The sequence below is a fragment of the Lycorma delicatula genome, chromosome 1 (assembly GCF_047948215.1).
Source record: "Lycorma delicatula isolate Av1 chromosome 1, ASM4794821v1, whole genome shotgun sequence".
NCBI classification, from domain to species: Eukaryota; Metazoa; Arthropoda; class Insecta; order Hemiptera; family Fulgoridae; genus Lycorma; species Lycorma delicatula.
Genome location: NC_134455.1, coordinates 389,119,925 through 389,130,126, shown reverse-complemented (window position 1 = coordinate 389,130,126; position 10,202 = coordinate 389,119,925).

Below are 10,202 nucleotides of genomic sequence, written 5' to 3'. Positions count from 1 at the left end.
TACACCACACCACATTGGGGTGAAGTCAACCTAATTTTTTGCCAATGTAATGGCTATTCATGGAAAACATATGGGTTCTCTGAAGACCATATTCTGTAATTTTGACTGTTAACATATCCTCTAAGATGAAACCAAGCTTCATTGCTGAAAAACAACCTTGTCTAGAACAGATACGTTATTTTGAATAAAACTTTTAAACCATCAACAGTACTGCATTAGTTTCTTTTTATCTGGTTCTTGGAGCTGATGACTTACATTAATTTAGTACGAATGTAATTTTAGAACTTTAGTAGCCTGATGAACACTTCCGTAAGGTAGCCCAATCTGGTTAAAAAAGTTTTTAAAGAGACTTTATTGGAGAACAAAGAAGCATTTCATTTATCGTCTGCAGACTGTCATAAGTTAAAACACTTGGACAGCCGGTACACTTACAGTCATGCGCATTACCTGTATCCAGAAAAAAATTAAATAAACGACATATAGTGAATTTGTTTGGCACATTAGCATCTGGAAAAGCATTTAAAAAATTTTCTTGAAAATTACTTTGTGTACTATTTCAACTCGCAGTAATTCACAACAATAAAGACACATTGTTCTTGTGTAAAAGACATTGCTGCTGGGACTAAACAAACTGCTTGGTGCCATGCCCATTGTTGTTTGGTGGTGTGGTTTAGCAATGCTACCATAACTAATCTGTCACACAAAAAATTACCCTAATTAAAATATCTTTTTCAAATTTAACTGCCATTCCTATAAGGCAAAAAATTTTGGGTTGCGCGACTTTACAATCACTCTGTATAATGTATTGTTGCATGTAAATAATAAAATTTTTATAAACAAAATCAGGTGATGATAATAATAGCAAGTTGCTACAGACTTGTAACAAACCACTATCCTATTCAAGCGATATGGCAAAGAGAGGGCAGGAAAAAGAACCAATAATAATCTATTTAATTATAAGCAATTTTATTAATCACTAACAATACAAACAGGCTATAAATATAAATTGTAATTCAATTGCAGCACACTGATTTGATAGATCAAGTAAGAATTTATAGCTTTTTTGTGCTCTATCATAATTTAATATTTATTCTACTTTTTATACAATAAGATGGAGCATGTTTCTGCTAAAAATAAAACTTCAAGTTCCTTCAAAGGAAAAAGGTATAGTTATGTAAACTTAAAGAAAAATTAATTAAAATTTCATGTGAACAGCAACAATTTGGTTTATCTACAGAAAAGTGCAAAAGAAAGCTTTAGAAAAATCTTTTTACTGACTTTTTGAAGAAAAGTATGGTATTACTTTTGTTTCCATGATGGGAATATGTATATATATATATATATATCCAAATACTTCATTAACATTTTGACTGTTGTGTTAACAAAATTTGAAATTCTATGAAATATAAACCACTAGAACACAGCAATTAAAGAAATTAAACTTACTATAATTATTTCCAATAACCGGATTTTGCAGTATCCCACATCTTCAGTTGGTATTAAATTATAAATTTATTACATTAAAACATATTACAGTACTGGACAGCAAAATTACATGTAAACTTATAATAACATCATTAAAAAATATGTTTTAATATAATAGATATAGAATTTAATTCCATTGAACATGCAGGATACCAAGAAAACTGATTGGAAATGAATATGTTTAGTTTAACTTATTAATTAGAGTTTAATTATTATGTTTTGGTAGTTTATATTTCATGTACGTATATATATATATATATATATTTTAATTTCTACTAACACAAACCATCTAGTACAGAATTTTGAGAGAAAACATATCTTACCTTAATTTTATCAAGACAGTAATTTCATAGGATCTTGCATCCTCAGTCGTGACTGAATTATTTAATTAAACTGCATATTAAATAAAGATATTAAAATGTTAAAAAAGAAAGTAAAATAAACCTTGCACATGGTGTAATGTTTGTTACATTACTGTAATATTACAGTGAAAACTCATGTTAATTTATTATATGAGTGGTGCTATCTGTTGCTGATTTTGTAAGATTGTCTCCTTCAAACAGTGTCTGATGGTTTATCAAATCAAAATTTTGTTTGAATTTATATAAGTAATTTTTTCAAATATTTATAATCTTTTGTTACCTTTATTTATTTTTTAATATTTCTAAAGTTGAATTAATATCAGAAATAAAATGTTTATTGTTTATTAGATGATCTGCCATATTAGATAAACCTAATTTACTATTTTGTAATTTCTACAGTGTTCAAAAAATCTAGTTTTAAATGATCTACTTCTTTCCACCACAATCATTACATTTAATTTCATAAATTTCATACAGATTGTTTATTTTATTATTATTTTTGTTAAATATTTTATTGTGAAGTTATTAGGTTTGTTTGTTGGTTTAAATATTTCTTTATTGTAAGTTTTAGTAATTTGTTCAATGATATTATTAGCGTGTAAATACTTCATATATATTTTCACATTTTTGTGTCTTATGTATTTTTTGTAATGTTATTTTGTTTTGATAGTTGTTTTTTATAAATATTACTAGCTGACCCTAAATAAAGCATTACAGAATTCACAAAATTTAACCTTTCACTTAACCCCCTGTTCCCTTTCCCTATTCCCCCTTTTTTATATATTTCCTTTCTACCTTTTTTCTTTTCCCCCATTTCTGTTTTTTCCTCCTTTTCCAATTTTCCTTTTCTTTTTTATTTTTCCCTTTCTACCATTTTCCTGCATGTAAATTCATCCAGTAGTTTTTTAGTCTATAGCAGACACACATATGAACTTTGCCTTATTTATATATATATATATATATATAGTCTGTTTGTATATTTCTTTGTTTGTTTTGTACCACCTAGCGGATATAGTTTTTGAAAAATATTTGTTTTCACGCAACTAATAAATATTCTGAATATAAGCCAAATTGGACCGTAAATACAATTTTTCAAAATATCTTAAATCTAGCGCCACCTATTGGGTCCAAAACTAATTTAGAAATCATCGCGGGCATCACACAACTCACCAAATTTTCATCACAATTAGAAGAATGTCTGGAGCACATACTGAATAAACAAACATTAATTTATATATATATAAGATTAATTAACATAGCATCATATACATTTTCAATTGATATATGTTTTATGTTTATTTTTTTAAACATCAAAATCATAGGTTATTTTTTAATTTTTCTTTGTTATTATGGGTGTACTGGATTGCTCTATTAATCATATTTGTATGTACATGGTTCATTTTAGTATTTTTAATTTTAACAGTTTTAATATCTTTTGAAAAAATGCAGTTTAATTAAATGAATTCAATTATGACTAAGGATGCGGGATACCACAAAAGTACTTTCATTATAAAATTAAGGTAAGATTATCCTATCTTAATATTCTATACTAGATGGTTTAGAATGTAATATATATATATATATATATGCACACCTGAATGTGAGGCTATCAACATAGCCTCACATTTCATTTAATTTTGTATATGTGTATTTTTCAAATATGCTAATGCAGTGAGTCACAGTGATGAGGGAGTTTAAACTTGATACTTGCATGTAGGGTCTACTTGTTAATCAAACATATGTAGTGCATTGTACTCTGAAAATCACTGCATTTCTGACTGTCAAATAGTGAGGATGTCAGAAACGAAAAGTCTATCTTCTTGCGCAGAATTGTGCAAGTTTTATAAATTTTCAGCATGATAAGGTTGGCTATGAAATTTTTCCTTGCAATCTCTAAAAATCAAAAGAAGTACATCGGTGCAAAAACTTTCTGGATACATAAATATAAATATTCCATAAAATACAGGGTTATCATAAAAGAATGGTGCGGTTTTGAACATGGTTTAAATTAAAACAGAATTACTTACAGTTTATGTTTTTATTTTTCAAATTTGTCATCTCAAACATTTTTTTACATAATTAATAAATTTCAATATGTGCGCCCTTAGTCGCTCGACAAATGTCCAAACGATACTCAACTTCTCTCCAAACATTAGTTAACATTTCTTTGTTAATGGTTGTCATTGCTTCATTAATCCTGTTTTTTAAGTGATTTAGGTGGCGAATGTTTTGTGTATAAACAACGCTTTTGATGTACCCCCACAAGAAAAAATCGCAAGGTGTCAGGTCTGGACTCCTTGGATGCCAAAGTATGGGTCCTTGCCGGCCTATCCATCGATCTCCAAATTTTTCGTTCAAAGCGTCAGTGACCAATGCATTGAAGTGAGGGGGAGCACCATCTTGTTGGAAATGAAGTTGATGAATGTTTTTGAGTTCATCCGCTGAGGAAAGCAATAATTGGTTAACATGTCAAGATATACAACTCAATTAATTGGTTTTTCAGCAAAGAAGAAAGGCCCTATTACACGATTTTTCATCACACCACACCAAACATTAACTTTAGGCAAATCGCGTTGTTTCTCAATAAGTGCGTGTGGGTTTTCAGAGCCCCAAATTTGTGAATTGTGTCTGTTAACACATCTATTCACATGGAATGTAGCTTCGTCTATAAAAATTATATCATCTAAAAATGATTCATTTTCACTTATATTCTGTTCGACATTTCAACAGCGAAATTGTAACGTTTTACAACCATCATCGGGTTTCAATTCCTGCAGTATCTGGATTTTATAAGAGTGTAATTTCAGTTTTTTATGTAAAACTTTGTGAACTGTTGATTTTGGAATACCTAATTCGACGCTTCGACAGGGGATGGACTTCCCAAGACTTCTAATTGCCAATTGTCTAATTAGTTCAACCATTTCGTCTGGTTCACTTGGTCTGCCGGTTGATTTCTGTTTCTTAGCCGATCCAGTTTCTTCGAATTGTTTGAACCAACGTGTTATGTTATTTTTGTGTGGTGGAGCTCTTCCGAATTCACATCGAAACACACGTTGAACTAAAATTATGGATTTTAATTCAGCCATCAATAAAACACACTTTGCTTTGTCTTTATCCGCAACAACAATACAAGAACTGGCGTTGTGGTTACAACTGCTGATAAACAAACTTTTGGGTTGGAGGCTTTCAGGGATACCAATATAACATCTAGAAATTTCACTACAATCTTCCTATGAATTACTGAAACCGCACCATTCTTTTATGATATTTTTTTTTTTTTTTTTTGTCTTCAGTCATTTGACTGGTTTGATGCAGCTCTCCAAGATTCCCTATCTAGTGCTAGTCGTTTCATTTCAGTATACCCTCTACATCCTACATCCCCAACAATTTGTTTTACATACTCCAAACGTGGCCTGCCTACACAATTTTTCCCTTCTACCTGTCCTTCCAATATTAAAGCGACTATTCCAGGATGCCTTAGTATGTGGCGTATAAGTCTGTCTCTTCTTTTAACTATATTTTTCCAAATGCTACTTTCTTCATCTATTTGCCGCAATACCTCTTCATTTGTCACTTTATCCACCCATCTGATTTTTAACATTCTCCTATAGCACCACATTTCAAAAGTTTCTAATCTTTTCTTCTCAGATGATAAGCTCCGATTGTCCAAGTTTCGCTTCCATATAAAGCGACACTCCAAACATACACTTTCAAAAATCTTTTCCTGACATTTAAATTCATTTTTGATGTAAACAAATTATATTTCTTACTGAAGGCTCGTTTAGCTTGTGCTATTCGGCATTTTATATCGCTCCTGCTTCGTCCATCTTTAGTAATTTTACTTCCCAAATAACAAAATTCTTCTACCTCCATAATCTTTTCTCCTCCTATTTTCACATTCAGTGGTCCATCTTTGTTATTTCTACTACATTTCATTACTTTTGTTTTGTTCTTGTTTATTTTCATGCGATAGTTCTTGCGTAGGACTTCATCTATGCCGTTCATTGTTTCTTCTAAATCCTTTTTACTCTCGGCTAGAATTACTATATCATCAGCAAATCGTAGCATCTTTATCTTTTCACCTTGTACTGTTACTCCGAATCTAAATTGTTCTTTAACATCATTAACTGCTAGTTCCATGTAAAGATTAAAAAGTAACGGAGATAGGGAACATCCTTGTCGGACTCCCTTTCTTATTAGGGCTTCTTTTTTATGTTCTTCAATTGTTATTGTTGCTGTTTGGTTCCTGTACATGTTAGCAATTGTTCTTCTATCTCTGTATTTGAACACTAATTTTTTTAAAATGCTGAACATTTTATTCCAGTCTACGTTATCGAATGTGAATAGGATAATAGGGACAGAAAAAACCATTTCATTAGAAAAGAATGATCTCAACGGGAAACATTCATTTCTGACAAAAAATGTGAAACATGAACCATTGTGTAGTCCTAAAAATGTGTATCTACCTCCACCACATATCAAACTATGATTAATGAAGAATTTATCAAGGCCATGGACAATACTCCTGAATTCATGTACTTAAAACAGAAATTTTCTAAAAATTTTTGATGCAAAAATTAAAGAAGGAATATTTGTGGGTCCACAAATACAAGCATTAATCCACAAAGAAAAGTTTGAGGAACTATTGAATCCACTGAAGAAAGCAGCTTGGCAAGCATTCAAAAATGTTACAAAGTTTTTTGGGAAATCGAAAGGCAGAAAATTACCATGATATTTTCAACATTCTTATAACATCTTATAAAAATTTGGGTTGTAATATGTCCTTAAAAGTACACTTCCTACACTCGCACCTAAATTTCTTTCCGGAAATCATGGCGCAGTGAACGATCAGCATGGGAAACACTTTCATCACAAAATTTCAGTTATGGAAAAAAGGTATCAAGGCAAATGAAATCCTAATGTGCTTGCCGATTATTGTTAGACCATCAAGAGGGATGCTTCACAGGCAAAATGTAGAAAATCGTCATTTCTTTCTTTCTTTCCTTCCATGATGGGGAAAAACTGATAACATATTTGTACTCAGGAAAAAAAATCCTATCAGAATCACATATTTTTTTTCTTGATAAAAAAAATTTTTTTGTTCCCCTGTGTTATTAGTACTAAACACAACCATTAATTATTAGATAATGTAATAAATTACTAAAAGAAATTTAATGATATTATATAAGTAAAATTATTGCATATTTTCACAAATACGTAAATATTCATTTACTATTCATTATTTTAAAATAAAATGTTTAATAAATAATATTAATTAACCATGTGAAAACTTAATTATTAAAACAAAATTAACAATTTTCAAAATGCTTTATTAATTTAACAGGAGTAGTGGGTATAATGGAATAAACTAAATATATTCTAGTAATTCCTTGATAAAGTAATGATTTACTACAAGTTGATCGGGGGGTTCCACCTCTGCACCACCACTATGTTCATTATCCTCATGCTTGTGAGAATAATAATAATAATTAAGTAATATGATAAATAACAATTAAAGCCTGTCTCGTGCTGATCAAACTTAGCAAGCAACAGTTTGATCAGCACAACAGTGAAAATTTATGAAGTATGCATGTTCCAGAATAGTCAGCACCCTTCTTAAAAATAGTAGTTATAATACAAAATCATTTTGACAGTTCTTAGTAATACCTAACACACCATGAGGAGAAGGTGACTATACTGTACTTCTCTTTTTTTTTTTAATTCATTTTATTTTATATTTATAACCTTTCATGTATTTTGGGTAACAGTTTGTGAAAAACATAATCTAACGAATGTACTTGTATACAATATTTACAGCTTTTCTCTCTGGAGTATATATATATATATATATATATATATATATATATATATATATATATAGGCAACACACAAGAAACAATGACTCTCCAAGCAGACTAGCCACTTATTGAGTCTGCTCATGCGACTTATTTATTATAACATCAAAAAAGCAACTTTAGGTAGAAGCTGAAGGAGCTTGAGAGTTATGGGCAAGTCTAAATGAATGCCTTTCCTAAGTCTAAATTCATAATTAAGTACATAAGCACTATTAGTCCCTTGATGCCCCTAAGTACAGAAACATATGACCTAAATGGCATCCACATGTAGAAACCCTTTACTATCAAAAGCCATAAACGTTCTCCTCATCAACTTATTATGCAAGCACATTAATTTTTACGCACAGAACAAGAAGATATTAACAAATTGTACAAGTAGACAATACCAGATTGCTATCTCGTATCCGTAAGCCGTACAGGCCAATAAAGGTTACAGTTTAATAAAATCATTTATCTAGGACATTATTTAGTCATTTCATATAACTTTTATGATATTGTATTGTAATTATATGTAAATCCTCGATAAATAAATAAATAAAGAGTACAGGGCAAATAACAAATAAGTTGATAAGTATCCTTAAGTTTCAAAACAGAATGAAACCAATCACAAAGTGAGCCATGACACAAAGTAAATCAGTGAGACTACTAGAACAGAATAAATAGCCAATCCATCACAAAAATCCCTTACTACATTTATCTAAGAAATCTTTTTCTTATTAACAAAAGAAGCTTTTTGTTATTGAAAATATTTAACATAAATAAATACACTTATTTATGTTAATAAAATATTTATTGTAATAAACATCACAATATGATATTATCAGTCTCAAGCAATGAAATAAGTATATTTACAATAAATTAAAAAATATATCGTTACAGTAACTAACTGTAAGAATAAACTAATAAAAAAAATTAATTAAAAAAAATATTTATAAATTAAGAATTATTATAAAAAACTTAAAAAGATTAAAAATGCCTTATAAAAAAGACCCAAGTTTTTATTAATGAAGTCAGAATTTAATGGTTCAAACTTTTGGTAAGTAGTCAATAAACTAAAAATTAAAGAACACAGAAAAAATACTTGGGTCTGTTATTCGCCCTATACTCTGTAATTATTTTTCAAGAATTTATATAAAATTATAACACAATATGTTAAAGGCAAGGAAGGAAATATAGTGGGTGAATACGAGTGGAACAAAAGGAATGAAAGAGGGGATCGACGAGTTTTGCACGAAGTATAATTTAGTACTTGCCTACACCCAGTTTAAAAATCATAATAGAAGAATATACACATGGAAAAAGCCAGGTGATACTGTAAGGTATCAGATAGATTATATCATGGTTAAGCATAGATTTACAAATCAACTCGTCAACTGCAAAACTCACCCTGGAGCAGACATTGATAGCAACCATAATTTAGTGATAATGAAATGTAGATTGGGGTATAAAAACCTGAAGAAAAGGTGTCAGATGAATCAGTGGAATTTAAAGAAGCTTGAGGAAGAGGAGGTAAACAAGATTTTTGAGGAGGCTATCACAAGAGGTCTGAGTAAAAAAGATAAGGTAGAAAATGTAGAAGAAGAATGGGGAATGTTAAAAAGGAAATTCTTAAATCAGCAGAAGCGAACTTCGGCGAAACAAAGACAACTGGTAGAAAACCTTGGATTTCAGATGATATATTGCAGCTGATGGATGAACATAGAAAATAAAAGAATGCTACTGATAAAGAAAGTAAAAGGAACTATCGACAATCAAGAAATACTACAAACAGGAAGTGCAAACTAGCAAAAGAAGAGTGGATTAAAGAAAAGTGTTCAGAAGTGCAAAGAGAAATGAACATTGGTAAAATAGACAGGGCAAATAGGAAAGTTAAGGAAAATTTTGGGGTAAATAAATTAAAATCTAATAATGTGTTGAACAAAGATGGTACATCGATATTTAATATGAAAGGTAAAGTCGATAAGTGGGTGGATTATATTGAAGAGTTATATGGAGGAAATGAATTAGAAAATGGTGTTATAGAAGAAGAAGAAGAAGTCGAAGAGGATGAAAGGGGGGAAACAATACTGAGATCTGAATTTAAGAGAGCATTAAAGGATATGAATAGCAGAAAGGCTCCTGTAATAAACTGAATACCTGTAGAATTACTGCACAGTCCAAGTGAGGAAGCGATTGATAGATTATACAAACTGGTGTGCAATATTTATGAAAAAGGGGAAGTTCCATCAAATTTCAAAGAGTGTTATGTCATGATACCAAAGAAAACAGGAGCAGATAAATGTGAAGAATACAGAAAAATTAGCTTAACTAGCAATGTATCAAAAATCTTAACTAGAATTCTGTACAGAATAATTTAGAAGAGAGTGGAAGAAGTGTTAGGAGAAGACCAGTTTGGTTTCAGGAAAAATATAAGGACAAGGGAAGCAATTTTAGGGGCTTAGATTAATAATAGAAGGAAGATTAAAGAAAAACAAACGAACATACTTGGCATTTATAGACC